The sequence below is a fragment of the Chelonia mydas genome, chromosome 9 (genome assembly GCF_015237465.2).
Source record: "Chelonia mydas isolate rCheMyd1 chromosome 9, rCheMyd1.pri.v2, whole genome shotgun sequence".
NCBI classification, from domain to species: domain Eukaryota; kingdom Metazoa; phylum Chordata; order Testudines; family Cheloniidae; genus Chelonia; species Chelonia mydas.
Genome location: NC_057855.1, coordinates 79,593,694 through 79,618,252, shown reverse-complemented (window position 1 = coordinate 79,618,252; position 24,559 = coordinate 79,593,694). Strand labels below are relative to the sequence as shown.

The 24,559-nt window shown below is 45.1% G+C and overlaps 1 protein-coding gene across 3 annotated transcripts in view; it reads right to left on the bottom strand.

Moving 5' to 3' along the window:
- The window catches only part of ARHGEF9 (Cdc42 guanine nucleotide exchange factor 9), a 302,987-nt gene that overhangs the window by 264,413 nt on the left and 14,015 nt on the right, over positions 1–24,559 (bottom strand). The window lies entirely within an intron of this gene.

Here is a 24,559-nt window from a genome sequence, read left to right as displayed (position 1 = left end):
GCAGCTTCCTGAACAGACCAGTGTTCCGAAAGATGCATGCGTCATGCACCTTTCCGGACCAGCCTGCATTAATGTCAATGAAACGCCCAGGGTGATCCACAAGCGCCTGGAGAACCATCGATAAATACCCCTTCCGATTAATGTACTCAGAGGCTAGGTGGTCTGGTACCAGCATTGGAATATGCATTCCATCTATCGCCCCTCCGCAGTTAGGGAAACCCATTTGTGCAAAGCCAGCCACAATGTCATGCATGTTATCCAGAGTCACGGTTTTTCTGAGCAGGATGCATTAATGGCCCTGCAAACTTGCATCAACACGATTCCAAAGGTTGACTTCCCCACTCCAAACTGGTTAGCAACTGATCAGTAGCTGTCTGGAATTGCCAGCTTCCAGACTGCAATAGCCACCCGCTTCTCCACCGTCAGGGCAGCTCTCAATCTTGTGTCCTTGCACCACAGGGTGGGAGCGAGCTCCTCACACAGTCCCATGAAAGTGGCTTTTCTCATCCGAAAGTTCTGTAGCCACTGCTCATCATCCCAGACTTGCATGACAATGTGATCCCACCATTCAGTGCTTGTTTCCCGAGCCCAAAAGCGGCGTTCCACGGTGGTGAGCATGTCCGTGAATGCCACAAGCAAACTCGTGTCATATGCGTTACTCGAGTCGATATCATCGTCAGAGCCCTCACTGTCACTTTGGATCATAAGGAATAACTTGACTGCCAAATGTGACATGCTGGCGAGACTCGTCAGCATACTCCTCAGCCGTTCGGGCTCCATTCCTGCAGACTGAAAGGGAAGACAGAGCGCGCAGTACAAAAAACGTTGAAAGATGCCGCCAAATGTGGACGGAAGCAAAGGGAATGCTGGGATGCGAACCGATGCATCACGGGGCATTGGGAGAGGACCCAGAATGCCACGCCCTCCCCGTCCCCTTCCCACAAGCCACAGCGCCATAATGGGAAGAGGTGCTCTGTGGGATAGCTGCCCATAATGCGCCGCTGCGAGTGCCGCAAATGTGGCCATGCCGGTGCGTTTGCAGCTGTCAGTGTGGACAGACTGCAGCGCTTTCCCTACTGCGCTTTACAAAGGCGGGTTTAACTCACAGAGCTCTACATCTGCAAGTATAGCCATGACCTAAGTCCTGACTGTTTATAATAATTGAGGATCTCGTAACGTTGCCCGAAATTGGGCCAGCTAGTAAGCTTAGGGAGGACTAATGACCCACCAGAGTTTGGCAGAAAGCAGCACGTTTATTATACTGATAGCTAAACTCAAAAGAGGAAGGTGGGGTCACACTCACACTCACACACGCATGCTCCCAGGACAGGCACAGCAATGGATGGTGCGGTGAAGGTAAGTCTTCCCGAGGCACGATGAAATGTAACGCAGCGAACCACTGGCCAGGCGGTCTGGACGAAGGGCCTTTATGGGAGGTACAATCTTGTGAGTGCACTCCTGAGCACATGGCCCTTTCCCCTTTTAAGGGCCTTCTCTCATGGCCTGCAACTAGAGATGACTTGGTTGCGTCTGCTTGGTCACACTCCACCTCGGGCAGTGTCCACACATTGGGCATGTGATCGCTGCCTAGAGTCCCAAATACCTTGTCTACCTGGGAGCTCTTCTGATCTTCCAGCTGCTTAAGCAGCCCATTCATCTCACAACCATTCCAGGAGGGAGGGGAAGGGGGAAAGCCACTTCACAGGTATTCAAAGAGGGACAGGAGACAAAAGGGGAAGGGAAGGTGTAACAGACCTTTTGAGAATACAGGTTATACACAGCATACAGATCACTGCTGCTCCTACAACAATAAGATTCTTTGCAAGAATAGGAAGATAACCTTGGTATCCTGGCTAAGTTCCAACATGGGCACGGTAATTATGTTATCCCTATCTAAAAATTCCTGTTAATCAGCTGCTGTGCATCACCTCAGAGGTGACAGCACTTCAGTTGTGGGTGATGGGGGGTGGGGCTCCCGAGTGAGTATTTTGTAATGTTTCTTGAGATCTTTTGTATTTAAATCCACTATATAAGTACAATACTTTGTTTTTTATCCTGTGATAACCCATCCTGACCCTGTCCATAATCCCACAGACCAGCTGAACGACTGCTATGCCATGGCCCACACACAGACAGCCTCTGAATCATCTGTGCCTCCTGCTGGAGGACTTCCATGCATGCATGGAGAAGAGACTATCCCCTTCAGAGACCACCTCCCTGGCAAGATTACTTAGTAGTGCCTGAGAACTAAGCCTGCATCTTAAGAGTAAACCAATAACAGAATAGAACATGTCCATTGCCATGGAGATGGCTTTGTGGTCATTACGCTAGAGCGGTTCTTTCAGTAAGTAGCCAGGCCAGGCGATAGTCCATCTCAGCACTATCATACCTGAGAAAAGCAAAGCAAATGCAGGGCCATGAGGCTTGCACCAACTGCTGTACCAGAGACAGGGAACAAAGTCGGGCCTGCCTTGTTATAGCGGGAGGTCTCCAGCCTCAGCAGGTAAAGAAGAATACACTTCTTCTTCTCCACTGGGAATGACTCTACAGGTTTTGTGAAGACAAATGGAATTTCTCTCATCTTCTAACCACAGCTGTGGAAGGATTCTGTTTTCATGAGACATCACTCAATTTAAGAAAGTATCCAAAGGCTGCAGTTTTTAATATATCTTCCCTTTCCCGCTCCAGTTCTGTGCCAGTGGCCCCTAGAGTGGACAGAAAACTGATCTGTGAGTTTTTCCGGGGTCGGGAAGCTTTGCAGTGCCCACAATGCTGAACTGGGCCTTACAGGCAAGACAGAGCCTTATGTTTTTCCCTGGATTGTCACTATTGGCTTTAACAAATGACCCCCTTATTTGGCAGCACCCTGAGAGCAACAGAAACGTGTAGAGAAGTTTGGATAAAATAGGAAATCCTCTTCCCATCCCCACCGCCACATACACATTTCATGGAATCATAGAATCGTAGGCCTGGAAGGGACCTTGAGAGGTCACAATCCAGTCCCCTGCGCTCAAGACAGAACTAAGTATTATCAAGACCATCCCTCACAGGTGTTTGTCTAATCTGCTTTTAAAAACCTCCAATGACTGAGATTCCATCACCTCCCTGGGCAATTTGTTTCAGTGTTTAACTACCCTGACAATTAGGATTGACAACTTTCTAATCGCATAAAACCGAACACCCTTGCCCTGCCCCTGCCCCTCCCCTTCCCCGAGGCCCCGCCGCCGATCACTCCATCCCCCTCCCTCCGTTGCTCACTCTCCCCCACCCTCACTGACTTTCATGAGCTTGGGCAGGGGGTTGGGGTGAAGGAGGGGGTGAGGGCTCCAGCTGGGGGTGCAGGCTCTGGGGTGGGGCCAGGGATGAGGGGTTAGGGTGCAGGAGGGGGCTCCGGGCTGGGGCCAAGGGGTTCAAAGTGTGGGAGGGGGCTCAGGGCTGGGGCAGAGTGTTGGGGTGCAAGAGGGAGTTTGGGTGTGGGAGGGGGCTCAGGGCTGGGGGTTGGGGTGCAGGAGTGGGTTTCGGCTCCGGCTGGGCAGTGCTTACCTCAGGTGGTTCCCGGAAGCAGCAAGCATGTCCAGCTCCTAGGCAGAGGGTCCAGGGGCTCTGCAGGCACTGCCCCACATCTCCCATTGGCCATGGTTCCTGGCCAAAGGGAGCTGCAGAGCCGGCACTTGGGGCAGGGGCAGTGCACAGAGCCCCCGTGGCTGCCCCTGTGCCTAGGAGCCGGAGATGCCGGCAGCTTCCGGGAGCTGCACAGAGCCAGGGCAGGCAGGGAGCCTGCCTTAGCTCACTGCGCTGCCAGCTGGACTACTAGTGGCCTGGTCAGCAATGCTGACCAGAGCTGCCAGGGTCCCTTTTCAACTGGGCGCCTGACAACCCTACTGATCATTAGGAAGTTTTTCCTAATGTCCAACCTAAATTGCCCTTGCATGAATTTAAGCTCATTGCTTCTTGTCTTATCCTCAGAGGTTAAGGAGAACAATTCTTCTCCCTACTCCTTGTAACAACCTTTCATGTACTTGAAAATTGTTATCATGACCCCTCTCAGTCTTCTCTTCTACAGACTAAACAAACCAATTTTTTCAGTTTTCCCTCATACATCATGTTCTCTAGACCTTTAATAATTTTTGTTGCTATCTCTGGACTTTCTCCAATTTGTCCACATCTTTCCTGAAATGTGGTGCTCAGAACTAGACACAATACTCCAGTTAAGGCCTAATCAGCATGAAGTAGAAGAGAAGAAGCACTTCTTGTGTCTTACTTACAACACTCCTGCTAATACATCCCAGAATAATGTTCGCTCTTTTTGCAACAGTGTTACACTGTTGATTTATTTTTAGCTTGTGGTCAACTATGACCCCCAGATCCCTTTCTTCAGTGCTCCTTCCTAGGCAGTCATTTCCCATTTTATATGTATGCAACTCGTTGTTCCTTCCTAAGTGGATTACTTTGCATTTGTCCTTATTGAATTTCATCCTATTTACTTCAGACTGTTTGTCTAGATCATTTTGAATTTAATTCTATCCTCCAAAACACTTGCAACCCCTGCCAGCTTGGTATTGTCTGCAAACTTTATAACTGTACTCTCTACGCCATTATGTAAATCACTGATGAAGATATTGAACAGAACTGGACCCAGAACTGATCCCTGCAGACTCCACTCAATATGCCCTTCCAGCTTGCTTGTGAACCACCGAGAACTACTCAGTATTTTGCCCAAACCCCCACTAATTCCGATGATCATTTTTCATTTTGTGCACCTCTGTTCTCTCCAGTTCCATCCGCAAATGGAAACATGTTATGACTCCTTCTATAGCACTTACAGTCCCTAACCCAAAACACTTATAGTCCCATTTGTTTCTGCTTCTCAGACCCAATTGTTTAACATGTAATTTCTTTGATCTGTTGTTAAAACTGTGGTTTTGGTCAATGGTTAATCCTGATTATATATTTTTAATGGAATCTTCTTCCTTGACAGATCAACATGCTATGTGTCTTAGAGTCACGTCATCTTATTTTCTGGCCAAAACAAGGTTTTTACCCCCAATAGTCTCCTTTAAGTGTCTTGGTTCTTCAGTGCCAACCAGGAGTAAAAACCTTCTTTTGGTCATCATCTCATCAGCAAAACTAGTGGTTGTTTTACCTACAGACTCATCTCAGTCACTTTTAAAAGGATCTGCCTATGAGACAGCAGCTGCCTATTATGTATTATAATTATATACGTATATATAATTATAATTATATACGTATATATTCACACTAAAGAATTTGTGATCTTGCACTGTGTAATCCTGCCCCTTGGAAGTCTGTAGTCAGATATGGAATGCACTGAGAGCCCCTGGGGACACAGACTTCCATTCAGCTCTTCCTCTGTGGAATATAAAATAACAAACAACAAGGAGCATTTGGTTCATTGTTTTGTCGGGGGAGAGGGAGTGGATGATGGGAGGCAGGGCATACAGCTGAACTTTCCAGGAGGCACGGCATAAGCTAAGGAAGTCCTGCCTCAGCTTCAGAGTATCCGTTCGTCACCAGGAGGGGAGGGGGAAGGCAGGAAGGCGAGAAATGGAGAACAAATGGTCATGGAACCCTTGAGAGAAACCTGTCTGTTCTAGGAGAACTTATTTAGCTCCAGAGCATGGAGACTCCCACTACACAAAAGAGAGGAGGAAAGAAAAGCCCGCCAGCTCTTCCGTTCCTACGTACCGCCACCGAAAAAAATGAGAGGAAACAGATGTTTAGCTCTGTAGCGTCAGGAAATTCTCTCTTTCATGGTACAGTTATCTCGATGTATTTAGGTCAAATAAATAGTGAGGGACTCATGACTTCTCTTTGTGTTTCAGTCTCCCTGCACATCTCGTCAGTCTCTCACGATGCCTCTCTGAAAGATCCGCCATAAAACCCGGCTGGGTTTTTTGACCGACACATTCAGACAAAGAGAGGTGGAGGAGGAGCTGGGGTGGGGGTGGGGACAGAGTCCAACTCGCACCAACTCTGCTTTATGAGAGATTTCAATTTGCTACAGTATAAAAAAAGCCCTCCCCAGGGTGGGTTCCTGCAAGTGTATTTTTCTTCTCAGAGCTCCACATGAATGCAGACTCGGGTTTGTTTGCAGGAAGAGACTGATAATTTTTTGGCAAACCTGAGCCAGGGTGTGTGAGACACTGGATATTGCTTTATTTTTAGGCTTTTTAAAGTGGGGGGAGCGAAGAATTAGGTGAAACATCTGGTAAAATGATCTTTAGGCTTGCAGCAAGCACTATTAAAGTTTTCCGGAGCTGGCTCCCTGAGGGGAGAGAGAGGAGCAAGTGCCCATAGGAAGAAACCATAGAATTTTAGCCATTATTTTACGTACTCTGAAAAACATGTTGCATAGGAAGTTTAAAGTCTCATTAGCAAAGGAACGGAGGTACACTGGATGGGCAGGGGATCAGAAAATACAGTCCTTCAACTCAAGGTCAACGGGTCAAACTCCATCCCAATTAATGGGCAAAAAGCATTATTCAAGGCTGTCCCGTGGCTTACATGACTTGAGGTGTTGATCTCCCTCAGAAACAGATGACATTCTTCCAGGCATGGTGGACGAGGTAATGTGTTTTACCGAACCAACTTTTGTTGGTGAAAGAGACAAGCTTTCGAGCTACACAGAATGCTTCTTCGGTCCTCAAGTTTTTCTTCCTCCCATTTTTTCAGTGACTGTACATAGGAACAAAAGAGCTGGTGGACTTTTCTTTCTTCCTCTCTTTTGTGTAGTGGGAGTCTGTGGTGTACCCCTCTGGTGTTATCTAGACTGGTGATTTGCAAGGTCACTGCAATCCTTGACTCTGGGTGCCTGCCTTACCCTGCTCTGCTGTGAGAACCCCCACCCCTGGGCCGTTCAAGCACAGCCTCTGGCATGTAAGCTGCTCCTTGGCTTGTGCAACCAAATGACATCAGCCAATATCTCCAGTCCCAGACACAACCCTAAGAACCTCCGTCTTGCAGTGTCCAGTTATGCCCACTGGACGCTGCAAGCTTATATGAGTTCATCAATTTAACAAAGAAATTGATATGTACCACACTTGTTATCCCAAGGGGAGTCTCTGACATACTTCAAACCAAACGCACTGCTTCAGGTAGAATAAGCAAACAGATGTATTAACTATGAAAGATAGATTTTAAGTGATTATAAGTCAAAGCATAACAAGTCAGATTTAGTCAAATGAAATAAAAGCAAAATGCATTCTAAGCTGATCTTAACACTTTCAGTGCCCTTACAAACTTAGATGCTTCTCACCACAGGCTGGCTGGTTGCTCTTCAGCCAGGATCTCCCCTTTGATCCTGGTGTGGTGTCTGTAGATGTAGATGGGAGAGAAAGAGAGAGCATGGCAAATGTCTCTCCCTTTTATCATGTCCTTTCTTCCCTCTTGGATTTGCCCCCCCCCTTCAGAGGAAGGTGAGCAGTTCCAAACTGACGAAAGGAAAGGGTGTGACTCCCTCCAGAGTCTAACAGATTCTTTTGTTGCTGCCTAGGCCAGCGTCCTTTGTTCCTATGAGGCTGGACTGGGTTTGTCCCATACCTGCCCTGATGAGGTGTGAACTGCCTCTCTGTTCTTGGAGAGTTTTTGCCTGGGCTTGCTTTAAGCTATGAGGATACAGTTTCAGCCTCATTAACTATATACATGAAATTATAACCTATAACATTACTGTAACAACAATGCTCCATCATGAGCCTTCCAAAGACACCCAACATGACAAACTTTGCATTGGATACCACACAACCATTTTACAAAGATGAACATGGGGGTGCTGGGTGTTCCCCCGAGGTACAGAGCATCACAGAGTCTCTATGCTCTGGAGCTAAATATGTTCTCCTAGAATAGACAGGTTTCTCTCAAGGGTTCCATGAACATTTGCTCCCCATTTCCTCTCCTTTCCAGCCTCCCCTCTCTGCACCTGGTTAGGAATGCATGCTCTGAAGCCCACTTTGTCTCTGTAATATCACGGCACCAACCTGACTACAACAACACTGCAAACAACTCTTCCAGGCAGTCTCACCAGAGAAGCCACATACTGAGCAGACATGGTGCTTAAACTATTTCAGCCCTGGAAAAGGATCTTCCTGACCAAGGTTTGGCATGGCAGCTTTCCTTGTGGCAACCCTTAGCTCCATCTACACACCAGCATGCCAGCCAGTACAGTTAAGTCAACATGGCAGGTGTCATAATTTGCTGCCAGTATTTAGCCATCAACAAAATTATTACTCCCGACCTCCATCACAAGGGCCAAACACAGTAGAACTAGTCCTACACTGGAGCATCTTACACAAACCCCTTGCTCAGGGTTGTGCCTGAAAACACAATCTAGCACCAAATTCTTGTGTTCGGGGGGGGGGGGGGGTGTGTGAGCTCTGAGCAATTGGTAGTGGAGGGAAGACAGAGGGGAGAAAGATCCAATTACCACTCCAAGCAATTGTCAACCTTACAAATATTGTACATTTCAGGTCTTTACAGAGTTCAGTCTGTTTTATTCTTAAACGTTTGCTTCACGGGGACCCTTATTGGTTTGAATCCAAAAGAGGTCATCCTAGCCCTGAAGCATGTGTGCAGCAATACTTCCACTGAACAGGGTGAGCTGATGATACAGTGGTAGCCCTGCGCCTGCACTGCTTGGTTTTTGTTAGTTTAAGTCAGAGCTTTCACAATGCTTGAGCCTTGTTTGTCCATCTCTTAACTGAACATAGTGTTGGATGGATGGATGGATGGATAGAGACAGACAGACAGAGCCATCACTGAGTCTACAAGAATGCGACCCGAGACTTCAGTTCAACTAAATCAGTTCACTCATATATAATTTAAGCATTACTTCCTTCCAATTTCAGGGAACATAGAGTTTATGTGATGGCTAAACACAATTAAATTAGAGAACGAGAATCATTTTCCCTGCAGCCAAAGGAGAGACAGAGTCGCTCGGATGCATCTGTTGGATAAACTGGAGGCATTCACACAACTGCTGCTGGGAGTGAGGCAGGTTCATTGCAAAGATGAGCAACTCCATGCTCTCCATGAATTGTAAAACTTTGCGTCAATTCACTGATTCCTTTATCTTGCACAGTGCCCAGTGTGACGGAGGTACCTTGGGGGTGCTCCTCAGTAACACAACACACAATGGGAAGAGTTTCATGAACTAACAGCATGCAGTGTCAGGCAAGAGAAAATCAAGAACAGGTTATAAAAGCCACAACAGTCCCTGGCAGTTTGAATGCCAGGATGGAGGTGTTTTAATAGGATTTATACAAGTTTGACTGGTGATCTTAGGGCAAAAGTCCCCTCTTAGATCCACAAGGTGGTACTCAGCTTTGGTATCCTGCTATCCACTATAACATGAGAATCTCCAAACATGAACACATGGGTACATGAAACAGAGGAATTGCCAGATTACAAGAGACCACAGGTCCATCTCGTCCAAAATCCTGTCTATGACAAGTGCATTTCCACCTTTTCATGTTCTCTGTATGTATATATCTTACTATATGTTCCATTCTATGCATCCGATTAAATGGGCTATAGCCCACAAAAGCTTATGCTCAAATAAATGTGTTAGTCTCTAAGGTGCCACAAGCACTCCTGTTCTTATTACAACTCTGGATATTCTTGTAATCCACATAAATACCCAGAAGACCATAGCTGAATACTGCTATGAGGATCTCAAAGGATAATTTTGCCCTTGATTTCCAGGATAGTAAAGGGTCCCAAAAATAAGCTGAAGGATGCAAGCAACATTATCTTGTTGCAAAGCAATATAACAATTAGACATATGACAATTCCACTATTTTCCTGCATCGTTTCAGTTACCAAATGTCAGAGATTGCATCCATCACAAAACAGATATGCAACTCAGATAGTAATTAAATGCAGTTATTGGTAAGCTATTTAAGTTCTTAAAAGGTCACTTAAACATAGTTACCATATATACTTGTTCATAAGCCGAATATTTTTGGTAAAAAAGTGATGCATCAAAAAGCGGGGGTCGGCTTATAAACGGGTCTACAACAAAATTTGATGATTTTAAACTCTATGAAATCATTGAATTGAATATCTAATACATTGTTGTTTTGTTTACCTGGAGCGCCACTTCCCGCAGCTCCCATTGGCTGGGAACGGCGAACCGTGGCCACAGGGAGCTGAGGGGCTCCATGCCTGCAGACGCTCCAGGTAACAAAACATCTTGACCAAGCTTACCCTGACAGGCCAGGAGCCAAAGTTTGCTGACCCGTTTATTAATGTCAATACTGCAGCCTTTTAAAGTTGCAAAGGCTTTGTTTAGTGGACTAGATTGGCTTGAAAGGAATACTAAAAGAGCAGTGCTGCAGATCTGCATGACATTTGACCCATGCATTTCACAAAATCTAACGTGCAGAATCGATGGACTCTCTAATAAAATTGAAATAGCCTGTTATCCGCACAGACATGCCAATCTACAGGGCTGCTTTGAAATAAACAAAGAACAATAACAATTTGACAGTGATAAAGCAGGTGACATGCCTATATAAAATCCTACAAAATCTATAACTACAATAATAATAATCTATTTTCATACTAGTATTTAAAATTAACAACTGTGAAATCAAAAGAAAAAGGTCTGCTTATCACGCAGCGTTCAAACTTAAAGTTGTTGAATATGCAGAAGCAAACAATAATTGCACTGCTGCTCGTGAATTCTGTATCAATGAGAAGCAAGTAAAAGAATGGCGAAAAAATAAAACAACACTAAAAGACATGCCAAGAAGAAAGAAAAAATGTTCAACGAGGTGCGCTTCATTTCCTGAGCTGGAGAAAGACCTCAATAATTGGGTTGTTAAATGTCGACAAAATGGGTACATTGTCACTAGAACTGGAATTCGTCTTGTGCTCTGCAAATGTTGAAAGATGTCAAATACAAGTCAGTAAAGCCATCAATGTTTGTCGCATCAGCGGGTTGGTGTACTCGCTTCATGAACCGTCATAGTCTCTGTCTTCGTCAGCAAACAAAGATAGCGCAAAAGCTGCCGAGAGATCTGGAAGAAAAAACTGAGTCTTTCCAAAGGTTTATTATAAAATATCGAAAGGAATATGCATTTGAACTGTCACAAATAGAAAATATGGACAAAACACCGATGATATTCCATCTCCCGAGCAACAGAACGGTAACCAGTGTTGGTGAAAAAACAGTTTTAATTAAAACCACTGGCCACGAAAAAATCCATTTTATGGTGGCTTTATCGTGTTTGGCAAATGGATCAAAGCTCCCTTCTGTTGTTATTTTTAAAAGAAAATCCTTGCCTAAAAACATGAAATTTCCTGCTGGTGTCATCAGACGTGCACACAAAAAGGGATGGATGGATGAAAGTGGGACTATTGAATGGCTGGGAAAAGTGTGGAATAAGAGACCAGGAGAACTTTTCAGGAAACTTGCTATGCTCATCTGGGACATGTTCAGGGCACATAAGACGGATGAGGTGAAAAATGCGGCCAAAAATATGAAAACTACTTTGGCTGTAATACCTGGAGGCTTAACTTCGGTTCTACAACCGCTTGATGTCTGCCTAAACAAACTCTTTAAAGACAGGCTATGCAAAATGTGGTCTGAATGGATGTGCTCAGGCATGGCGAAGTTGACAGAAGGCAGGAATCTTATGAAGCCCGAAATCAATCTGGTCACCCAGAGGATCAAGGATGCGTGGGTGTCCATTCCCTCGGAAATGATAGAAAAATCATTTAGGAAATGCTGTATCAGCAATGCACTCGACGGGTCAGAAGATGATGCCATATTTGATGATGACACAACATAGGCTGATGATGAGAAGGAATCTGAGTCTGAAGACGACACTGCCAACATCTACGATGACAATGTAGGTGCAGCTGTGACTGAAGCCAAGTTTAATGAACTGTTTGGTGAATCAGAGACTGATTCAGACTTTGAAGGATTTTAAGACTTTTTAAAGTCTCATATTGTTCTAAGTCAGGCGTCTGAAATACGCGGCCCGCGGACCACCCACCAGCTCCCCGCAGTGCCCCCTAGAGCGTTTACCTAGAGCGGCTCCGGCCCAGCCCGGTGCACACCGGTGGCAGGGCAGGCTCCCCGCCTGCCTACCCTACCCCCGCGTCAGTCCGGGAAGCGGCCGGGACCTGTGGGAGGGGGGGCACAGGGGTCTGTGTGTTGCCTGGCTGCGCCTCCAGGTACCTCCCTAGAAGCTCCCATTGGCCACGGTTTCCCTTTCCCAGCCAATTGGAGCTGCGGGGAATGGTGCCTGGAGGCGCGGCCAGGGCAACACACAGACCCCTGTGCCCCCTCTTTCCCCCTCACCCCCCAAGTTCCGGCCACTTCCCAGAGAGGCATGGGGGCAGGGCAGGCAGGCGGGGAGAGGGAAGCGGTGGGGAGAGGTGGAGCAGGGGCGGGGCCTCATGGAAGGGGTGGAGTGGGGGCGGGGGCTGGGCAGCGGGGGGAGTCAGTGATGGAGCCCTCAGGCCAATGTACTAGTCCTCATGTGGCCCTCGTGGTCATTTGAGTTTGAGACCCCTGTTCTAAATTACTTGTTTTAAATATCCATTTACTGATTTTAAATATTGACTGTAATTTTGATGGTGAATACATATTTGTTCAGTTATTATAACAGGTTTTTCGTTAGATTACATTAAAATAATTCTAGCTAAACTTTTGAGTGTTTCTTGTGATGCCAGCTTTTAAACTACAGCAGGGGTTGACAAACTTTGGCTCCCGGCCCGTCAGGGTAAGCCGCTGGTGGGTCAGGACGTTTTGTTTACTTGGAGAGTCTGCAGTCACAGAGCTCCTCAGCTCCAAGTGGCCGCGGGTTCGCCGTTCCCAGCCAATGGGAGCTGCGGGAAGTGACGCCACTTCCCGCAGCTCCCATTGGCTGGGAATGGCAAACCGCAGCCACTGGGAGCTGAGAAGCTCCGTGCCTGTGAACACTCCAGGTAAACAAAACGTCCCAACCCGCCAGAGGCTTACCCTGACGGGCCGGGAGCCAAAGTTTGCCAACCCCCTAAATATAGGGTCGGTTTATGAAAGGGTCATACAGTTTTTACTATTTTTACCTATCCATCTTGAGGGGTCGGCGTATAAACGAACGGGCTAATGAACGAGTATATACGGTAATTACATTTTAATGAATGTTTCAGTACACAGACTGACATTGAATGACTATCCAATATCTATATTTCTTAAGCATTTACATAACTTGCTGATGAGCAGAGGTACAAATAGATTAAGGGAGCCTTATCCAAGTAACCTTGAGAGGCTGGATTCAGGTACAAATTTACTCTGAATCTGATAGGTGTCTCATCCCTCATGAAGATATCATGGGGCAATGACCCTCCATCCTAACTATCTGATGCTCATATTACGACATGACTTTGCATCACCCTTATCAATGCAACATCATCACCAGACACTTCACCCTGCAGACCAAAGAGATGAAGGTAGCAGCCGTGGAGAAAGTTGCACAGGTGAGGGGAAAGTGGTGTGCAGGGGCCTGAATTTCAAAAGGGAAAGAGAGGAAGATGCTGAGCGGGGCAACTAAGTGACCATTGCCTAATACTTCCCTTGGCAATCCCAGGAAACTGACCACGTGAGATACACTCACCTCATCCTAGTGGATGACCCTGTTAAGAGGAAGGTGAAGACTCTCCTGGATCCCTCTCAATGTCGTGAAATGACTTTAAAAGAAAAGGTTGCAGGCAGGGGAGAGGGAGACTGGCGTGAGAATGCATTAGCCCTAAAGCTACATTGAAAATGATGTCAAGAAAACAATAAATGTTGAGGAAAGCATGTCTGCCTCACTACCCCCTCAGCTGCTGGGTGCACCTTTCCCTTATCTACTGATCTGTCCATCAGTCATTGTGTTATCTCAGCACCTAATCATCCTGTGGCGAAATATTTTTCTAGCCCCAAATCTTGCAATCAACAAGTCAGATGCACCGTAATTTAGCATGAGAGCAAGAATCACTGTAGTGAGGCACATTTAATGCTGCTTATACCTTCAGCTGATGTTGGTGTTCAAATAACTATTTTATGTGTGGTCTAAATTAGCTGTTTACCACTCAAGAAAGAGATTTTGGAGTCATTGTTGATATTTCTCTGAAAATATCCACTCAGTTTGCATTGGTGGTCAAAAAAGTTTGGAATCATTAGCAAAGAGATAGATAAGAAGACAGTAAATGTCATAATGCCACTCTATAAATCTGTGGTATGCCCACACCTTGAATACTGTGTGCAGTTCTGGTCACCCCATCTCAAAAAAGATACATTAGAAATGGAAAAGGTGCAGAGAAGGGCAACAAAAACAATGAAGGGTACGAAAGAGCTTCCATCCGAGGAGAGATGAAAAAGACTGGGACTGTTCAGGTTGGAAAAGAGAGGACTAAAGGGGGATAGGATGGAGGTCGATAAAATCATGAATGATGTGGAGAATGTGAAGAAGAAAATGTTATTTATCTCCTTACATAACACAAGAACCTGGTGTCACCCAAGGAAAGAAATAGGCATGAGGAAGTACAGGAACAAAAGGAAGTATTTCTTCACACAATCCACAGTCAACTAGTGGAATTCGTTGCCAGGGGATGTTGTGAAGCCAAAACTATAACTGAGTTCAAAAAAGAATTAGATACTTTCATGGAAGATAAGCCCATCAGTGGCTATTAGCCAAGGTGGCCAGGGATGCAATCCCTAAGGGATGTCCCTAAACCTCTGACTGCCAGATGTTGGGACTGGACAACAGGTGATGGATCACTTGATAATTGCCCTATTCTGTTCATTCCCTCTGAAACATCTGGCCTTGGCCATTGTTGGAAAACAGGATACTGGGCTCGATGGACCATTGGTTTGACCGAGTATGGCCATTCCTATGTACTTATATATCCAAAGCAGCACAGGAAGACTCTCCCCTCCACCCCCCAACGGGGAGCCTAGAGGTCACCCATGCTTTTACAGTAACATTGCTAAACAGAGTATTATTTATAGCAAGAGGCTGGTGCTACTCACAGTGCACTACAAAGACAACTCTGGCTCCTATCCATTTCAGCCCTTAGCTTTCCCCAGGGTGCATATCCTATCCTATTGTTCCTGCTCCAGCATTTGAAAAGATTATTTTTTCCTTGCTTCTTTTGTTTTTTGAGTTTATTTATATTTTCTTCTCAACATGGAATTACTGCTAGGACCTGCAAAGCCCAAAGGAAAATAGCTCCGCCATCCCACAAGGAGGCTGAGCCACACCAACATGGAAATTAAGTCATAAAGGTTAGATTCTTAAAGGTATTTAAGCATGTAAAGATCCAGATAGGTGCCTAGCTGGATTTTCAAAAGTGACTCAGTGCCTAAGTGCTTTCGAAAATCCCACTAGGTGACTAGCTGGATCTTTAGACACCTTTAAAAGTCTAGGACAAAGTCCTTGTCCACAGTGGGACTTTAGCTGCCAGTATAGTTGCACTGGTGCAAATTCCTAGTGCAGACACAATTTACACTGGTGCAGGACAGTGTATATTGGTGGCTTAAAACACCGAGTAGAAAGGCCTTTAAGATACAATACGGTGGGAACTCTGATTGTTTATGCTTGGTGTATTAAACTCATGGGCTGTGAACTGATGATGTCACAAAATTCTGACACTGGAAGGATTTTCAGGACACACTTGGCTACTCTGTGGCTCCTTCCCACTGCTCTAGCAGAGTAAAGGAGAGTTCAAGCACATGCCACTAATTCCAGGCCCTTTTCCACTGCTAGAGTGGTACAAAGTGGCCTTAGTGTAAATCAGGGATCAGCAACCTTTGGCACGCAGCCCGTCAGGAAAAGCTGTTGGAGGGCCGGGCCGGTTTGTTTACCTGCAGCATCTGCAGGTTCAGCCAATCGCAGCTCCCACTGGCTGCGGTTCGCCGTTCCAGGCCAATGGGGGATGCGGGAAGCGGTGGCCAGCACTTCCCATAGCCCACGCCACTTCCCGCAACCCCCATTGGCCTGGAGCGGCGTACCGCGGCCAGTGGGAGCTGCGATTGGCCAAACTGCGGACGCTGAAGGTAAACAAACCATCCTGGCCCGTCAGCGGCTTTCCCTGACGGGCCACATGCTGAAGGTTGCCAATCCCTGCTGTAAATTAAAATCAGGCCCATTATTTTTAGGCAGCTACATTGTTGGTTTCTTTTCCTTTTACTCTATAGTAATTTAAACAAAGATACGGAAGAGCTCTCTACATGAACTGGGCTTAACTATCTACAACCCAGAGCTTCCAAGATCCGGAAGACTAAAAGATGCAATTTCTAAGTAGCAGAACTTTGTCCTAGACTAGACCAAAATGCAGGTCTCTTCCATGGCACTGCGAGCTCTCCTGCCAGTTTCATTGGAAGAGTTGTTAATAAATAATAATAATAATGTTTATTTACTGTTTGAACAAATCTTTCTAGTGCTAAGAACTGAGAGTGAAGAGCTAGGTCTTCAGCTTATGGAAATCACCGTAACTCCATGAAGGACAATGGCACTTTGCTGATTTACACCAGCTGAGGACCTGGCCCTGCATTTTTAAGTGGGACTCATGACAAGATGTTGCTGCCCCCCTGATTTGCAACTGGAACTAGGTAGTTACACAGGTCAGCTCTGTCATTTCTGCCTGAAGTTAACCGGGGAGAGAAAAAATGAAGCGGCAACTCACGGCAGGAAGAAAATCACACCTGCAAAATGAAAGGCCATCTTTCAGGTGCCAGACCTCAATGTGTCTGTTTACAGGAAACCAGCACTTCAGATTTCTGTGCAAGGAGCTTATCTCTGGATGAGACTAGATGGTCCTACATATTATGAGTCAAGTGTCTCACTTTCTGCACTGAGATGTAACAACTGCTCCCCTTTTCTAGCCCCTTTGACTCAGCTTTGTTTTCTGTGCCAGGCTGCTTTACTAACCCTCCATGTCAAATTTAAAGACCAAACCTCATTGGTCTCCTACTTACACTAAAGTAAACCTGGATTTATTCCACTGAAACAACAGAGGTAATCCAGGGTAAAGCCAAAGTTAGTAAGAGGACAATCCAGCCTTGTATTCCTCTGATGCTTCTAGAATTGGATCAGGTAGTGCAGTGAACTTCCCTGAGATGAGACTCCAATTGCACTGAGATATCACTTTAATAATCATGGTGCTCGTGTGTTTAGATTTCTCCTAGGTCTGTCACTGTGATCAAAAATAGTAATCAAACACTTCTCATAGCACTGTGGTGAATGGTAGCGATTTGGCCCATTCTTGCCTGATACTAATTTCTGTATAAGCATGAGTGAGAATAATCCTAGTATAATGTAATGCTAGCATCACCCTAGCATGGCTCTGGAAAATCAATCATTAGTTCCCATTGTACCGCTGACGAGTAACTACCATTAACACTTATATATTGCTAAAGAGCAATGCAAACATTAGTTCATTAATGTTCCCCTGTCAAGTAGATCAGAACCATTATCCCCATTTTACAGATGGGAAATTTAGGCATAGAGAGGTGTAGCACCTTGACCAAGGTCATCCACTGAGTTGGTGGCAGTTATAGGATTGAAACCCAGGAAATGCTGATGTTTCACACTATGCTCAGTCCGTTACACCAGGTTGCCTACAAACCAGCCTAAAAATAACTGATCGTGTTTCTTGAGAGCAAACCTCACTGCTGGGCTCTGGCGTGTTTCCCCACCCTCAGCCCCCAATCAAGTTTCTTTCCCCTAGGAATTACTGAGAGCTTGTAAACATCTGTTTTGACATTTATACTTTTGGAGCTTCAAAGCAGAGGAATAATAATTGAAAAAATTAGCTGACTCTCTTTCTTAATCCCTGACTAAGTCATGAGGCACTTACAGTAGTTACACAGATGGCAGCCTGTAAGGGTGCAATCTACTCTACACCATTCCTCCACCGCCATTAGGAAGAAATGGGCGATAAAGCTACCCCTGGCTTCCACGCTTCAGTGTTCAGCGCATGAGTAGTATTCATCATTTAAACAAAAATAATCAGCTTTCACCGACAGTCACCACAGCTAGTTCCTTTCGATGTGTATGCGGAGGCTGCGGCACCACAGTGGATGTCTGTTTTTCCATGGTGACCACTGGTCAGTGCAACAAAATGACACCCATATAGCTGTCACCTACACCCTTGTAGTTCAATTAAAATTCACCATGTCTTCTTCAAGTGGTGCCAGCCCACAAGACACACACACACTATCATCTGAGAGGCGAGGAAAAATCCTGTTCTTCCCTTGGCTCAAGTCCATCCTGCCAACCTGACAGCAGCACTAAATTAAACAGGCGGACCTTTAAGCCTCCTGAACAGGAGTGAGGAATGGATACAGTGGCATCCTCTGAATCCCTTGGCATGGCTGTTGTAAGTTCTCCCGGTTGTGACTCTTCCCTGTAAACGGGGCCTGTCAGTTTGCATTCTTCATACATCAGAGCTCTGCTCAAGCCAGCCACACTCAGCTGGGTGACTGGGACAGAATCTGTCTGAGTGTAAAGAAACAACATCAGGTTCAATTAACATCAGTACAGATGGGCTTTTTATGCTCTTTTGTCCCCCTGTTCTGACGGACTAGAGGCATGTACTGACAATCTGGAGTGTAAAGCGCTCAGCTGCTCAGAGCCAAGGGTTGGAAATGCAGCAAGACGACAGGCCAGGAAGAAAATCAGAAGGCAGTGTCTCCAGACCAACACCGCCATACCACGTCCATTGGCCAGCCCTTCACAGACTAGCCCCTATCCAGGGGTCTCTTCTGCCCTTCAGGAGAGTATTTTACATTAATTCCCCAAAGAAGGAAGAGAAACCTAGCCATGGGAATATAGTAAAAAAAAGTTCCCTTTATAATCATTATGGAACAAAGCCTAGCTCCTCCCTGTGTCAGCTGCCATAGAGCTGAGGATTTTGATCTACGTATTAGGTACTTTTTCAGACTGCGCTTTGCTGTATTGTGCTAAATCTCTTCAACAATTCTCTTTCAGCTTGGACAGTGAGTGAATTTACTGCTGACGAAAGTGAGAGACTAAAATCAGACTAGCTAAAGCCATGAACAGTGCAAGCCAGGGCTGTCAACCTGATCCTCACCCTCACCCTGCTCTATCAGTACACCTTGTTCCTGGCCTGAAGCTCCTCTGCTATTCGGCTGGGGACCCCACACAGTGCTGCCAATGCGATGCCAGCCCCAATGCCTGCCAATAGCCGGTCCTGAGCTGTGGCACTCTGGGCTTGTCCAGCCTCGGGCCGATTCTGGGCACAGACTGCTAACTGTGCCACATTTTATGGCTGTTTTCTGAAGACAGAAATAAGGAGAATGCGAGACCATCAAATCCGTTTTGACTTTGAAGGCAGATCTCCACAGGGAAAAGGCCAATGCACAAACCCAGTGCACTTGTCCTCCTTCACCACTGCAAAACACACTGAACGGAAACCAGTAAGTAAGCCATTGCACTGGTTTCCATTTGCTCCACACACCATTGCATTCTTTCCTCAGTGTACATGCATAACGCCCATTCATGTCAGCAGGTGTTAAGTTCATCCATCAAGGAGAGAACATGTCTTTCCCCCTCTGACTTTAAGAAGAGTAATAACGGTTTGGGGATATAGAAGAGCAGTATATGGCCCTTATAGGAACTTAAATGGTCTGGAACCATAGGCATTCCTCAAACCCTGCTCCCCTATCCTCCATCCTGAATAGTGTGTTCAATAAAAGCAGAAATGCTGCTTCTCCATCTTCGGGTCATGTAAAACCAAAGTCTGGAAGGGTTGGAGCATTTACCTGACAGGTATAAACATTCTGGGCCACAGCTCCTGAAGGTTGAAACCCTACCCATCATAACAGGGGCCACCGTGGTGCTCAGCTCATGTTGGCTACATGAACCATCCTCAAGCACAGGGCAAGATGAAGTTATTAAACTTCCTTTTCATTTATATGGATGTTTTGATTTTTTAAAAATAATTTCTCCCTCCAGAGCTCAATGCTCCAGCTAGTGCAGGCCAACAGTTTCAAACCTGGCGGCCAAAATTCAGGCACCTAAATCAGGCAGCTGTGATGCAGCTTCATTGTATCCCAAAAGCCTAGAACCTAGCGATTACAAGCGCTGGAGGGGTACCCGGCCAAATCTCAGGTTTTTAGCAATGACAAATAAATACAAAAAAAGAAAACCAGGTATAATCCATGGCTCCAACTGCATTCCCACATTAGACCGCTTTCTGCAGAGCCTGTCTCACACTAGAGTCTACCTCCCCTCTGGGAAATCTCTTATTTTATATCTCAGAGGGTGTTCCCAGCCTGCCCTGCTCTCAAAGAATAACTTCCTTTCACAGCACCTAAGTAAGAGTGTCTCAGTTTTCAGAGGGACTGAAGTCAGTGGGACCTGTAAGTGCTTAGTGCCTCTGAAAGTCAGACCTCCTATTTAACTGCTCAAATGTGGATTTGGATGCCTACAATTATTCACTTATCTTAGATACATACAAGGCACCCATCACCACAGCATCTGAGCATCTCACACATCTACAGCATATTTATCCTCACAGCACCCCTGCAAGGTACAGATTAACCCCCATCTGTAAAGATGAGGAACCAAGAGACTTGCCCAAGATCACACAGGAGGGCTGGGGCAAAGGAATGTCATCCAATGAATATCTCGCAGCACCACACACTTGTGTGTTCCCCCGCCTGTGAAGCAGAACAGACCAGAAGCAGATAAGCCTAATCACAGCTTTTAACAAGGCTGTTCCTTTACGTGGTTTTTGGTGGTTTGCACTCTGCTATTTTCTGAAACTGGCTTTCACTATAGCAGGCAAAATTCAAGTTAAATAAAGTTTTGCCTTTTCCAGCAGTCAGGACTTGCTGCCCGGAGGGATTATGGAATGGCCATCACTGGAGAGGTTCAAGGCTAGAACTACATATTCATTTATTAGGGAGTATTTAAGCAGCCAAGACCTAATTCGCTGCTGACGTAACACCACTGATTTTAATTACCTGAATGTTAGGAACTTAAGAATTGCCAGCCTGGATCAGACCAACAGTGTATCTGGTCTAGCATGCTGTCTCTTGCCATGGTCAAAACTAGATACTTCAGAGGGAGGAGCAAGAATCCCAATAAACAACAGTTATGGAATAACCTGCCTATGGCAAAGGTTTCTTCCTAATGATCTCAGGTAGAGGTTGGCTTATGCACTGAAGCATGATGATTTATGTTCCTTCCCTCTATATTTTCCTAATGAATGTAACTCAGAGCTACATAAATGTCTAATTATTTTTAGACTCATGCGAGGCTCTTGGCCTTGATAATATCATGGGGCTATGGGTTACATAGGTTAATTATGCATTGTGTCAAAAACACAGAGGGATGGCCCAGACGGCCCACTGGATGTTCCATATAATCTATTGGCTTTACAGTATCCATGTACCAACCAGCATGAAACATGTCAATGAACTGAAGATTCAAAGTCAAATGCATAAAACAATAGGAAGAACCCTTAGAGTAGCAGCCAAGTTACCTATCTTTTCCGGGATCATTTTGTTTACGGGCACTAAATTGCTTTGCACAGTTCTCTGCATTAGACCCGGGAAAACTATTCATGGTGAACAATGTATCTAAGGAATTCAGCCCTTTTTCCTATTTGACAATTATCTGCACAGTCGGATTTTTATTAGTTTATTTTATTCTTCCTTCCATTTCTTTCACGTCCCCCTTTTCTCTGCTCCACATATCTGTCATCCCACTCCCAGCAGACAAAGAGGTGCTCACCTTGAAAATTGCTGGCTGGCTGTCAGACCACTAGTGATGAAGTCACACTCATAACAGAATAAATAGCTGGGACAATGAGACCACGAAAAGGCCAGGAGATTCTGGTAATGCTGCTGCCATACAGAGTAATTAGGCAACAAAGCAACAACATCACCATGTAGCCAAACACTCAACTATAGAGCTCTCTAAACAAGTGGAGGATTGTAATCCAAATAGTCTCCACAGTCCAGCAACATCTAGCTCCAGATCCATCTACCTGCACTGACTTCCAAAGTATTCATATCACCAGAGCTTCTGGTTCAAACCACAGTTCTACTCTGAATTGTGCTATGTAACAATGGCATCTTCTTACTCCAAGTTGCATATTCAGTCACATCTCTTGACATTAATGACTTTACTTTCTCCTGTGTTTTGCTTCTGTTAGCATGGCAGAGGCAATCCAGCCTTGGGAGAGTCAGTGGGATTCTATTCTTCTAGCTAGAACATAGTCAACAGAATTGTTAACCAAGGTGGAACTGAAGACCACAGCTTGAGTCTCAGCTCCCAAGCTGAGCTCACAGGGCCGACAATTTAACAAAAATCTTCCTTTTACTCAGAAACTGAGCAGATTTGATCTGAAGTCGTTAATACACAAACACAGAGTCTTACAATGATGTGTACAGGGTCACTTTGCCAGGGCAGAGCCACACTTTAAAGGGACACTCATCAGTTAGGATCCACACTTCAGTTTTGTAAACTAATTAACGGGGAATGTTACAAAACTAGAGGAATTGAAGTGTTTTCGAGGTTTGTCTTTATTTCAATTAAAACATTTTGGGTTTGGCTCTAAAACCTTCTCCTGAAGTGCTCGAAATCCAAATACAACAGGATCTTCTCAGTGGGTGAAAGGGAAACTGACAAAAACAAAATGAAACTGCTTAGTCTAGGATCCTGCCCCAACTGAGTGAAACGCAAGCAATAGACAAAACAGCATCAAGCTAAAAATGAATTTCAGTAATAGAACTGGTCAGGAATTTTTCAACAAAGTGTTTTTTGTTGAAACATTATTGGTTTTGAGCAAACTTTTATTAGGAAGGTTTCTCAGGTCTGGGGGAGAGTCAGAGGCCCCAGCATAGCCAAGAGTCCTCTGTTTAGGTTATTCATCTTGGATGTCAGAGACCCAAGTTTAAGTCCCTGTTCTGAATGAGGGCTATTAACTGTTAAGGACATAAATAAAAACAGCCCTATTGGGTCAGCCCAAAGGTCCAGTATCCTGTCTTCCTACAGTGGCCAATGCCAGGTGCACCAGAGGGAATGAACGGAACAGGTAATCATCAAGTGATCCTTTCCCTGTCACTCATTCCCAGCTTCTGGCAAACAGAGGCTAGGGACACCATCCCTGCCCATCCTGACTAATTCTGGGGTGGGTCAGTTGCTCGTGTTTTTTCACTAACATTTTTGAAAGGTGTCATTTTCATTTCAATGTAGAACAAAAACAAATTTCAAAACCTTCAAATTTTTCACAGGACAGAATTCTTGTTTTCCGGGCAGCCCTCTTCTGTGTGCTAATTTATTGCAGTTTAATAACCCATGGTGTAACATAGGCAAGGAATGTTAAAAAGCACATGGCCTGATTATCCTCCCATGTACAGCAGTGTAAATCAGGAGTAACTCCACTGACATCACAGGAGTTGCATCAATGTAAAACCAATACAGGGGAAAGGACAGTTAGGCTCAGGGCTTTTAACCTAATACTGTCCCTTAAGCATTTTGGGGACAGCAGATGTAGATATTTCCATCTAAACATGTATGAATCACTTGACTCCTGTCCAACACCATCTCCTAAAAGACAGAAATCCACACAAATGACTATAGAGCTGATGAAAGGTCACAGAAGATACACATCAAATGTCCATCAAATATAAACCAAGTACATTGGATGTTTCAAAATTCTAACCCAGTTTGCTGAGCATTCCACCTATGAAAACTGCACACCACTGCATTTGTTCTGCATTATATCCACTTGTGCCTTTAGAGTGTAGGCATTTGGATCTACTATACCTGTAAAGCACTGGGTACACATATGGTACCACAACCAAAGACAAAACATTGGCATTCATTTTCAGAATGGGATCCAGAATGGAATCTGAGATCAAGTCATCAGTCTGCATCCTGTTTTATGCCAGTGGAAAAAATCTGTTAATGTACAATATTGGCAAGAAGCAGAAAACATGGAACCTGATCCTGGGAAGTGATGAGCACCTTCAATTCCCTTGCAGCCTGATCCAGAATCCACTAAAGTCAGTTGAAAGCCTAACACTGACTTAATGGGAGCTGGATCAAAGCCACCAGGCAGTTGGTACCTAGCAAAGATTTATGGGCTTCCATTTTAATTTATCCCAATGCAGAATGCACTTGGGTCCCCATAATTATTTGTCCTGGCAAACAAACAGTAGGTAACAGGTTTCAGAGTGGTAGCCATGTTAGTCTGTATCAGCAAAAACAACGAGGAGTCCTTGTGGCACCTTAGAGACTAACAAATTTATTTGGACATAAGCTTTCGTGGCCTAGAACCCACTTCATCAGATGCATGGATCTGATGAAGTGGGTTCTAGCCCACAAAAGCTTATGCCCAAATAAATTTGTTAGTCTCTAAGGTCCCACAAACAGTAGGTAGCTCATGAGAAAATGCTTGAAAATAACCAAAATTGACCAAAAATCACATGTTGGCTTTGGAGAAACCTTAAACTGATGTGACCTAGTTTATTTTTTCCACCTGATTTCACATTTCTTTGGAATAAATTGATGTTTTTATGAAATAGATCAAA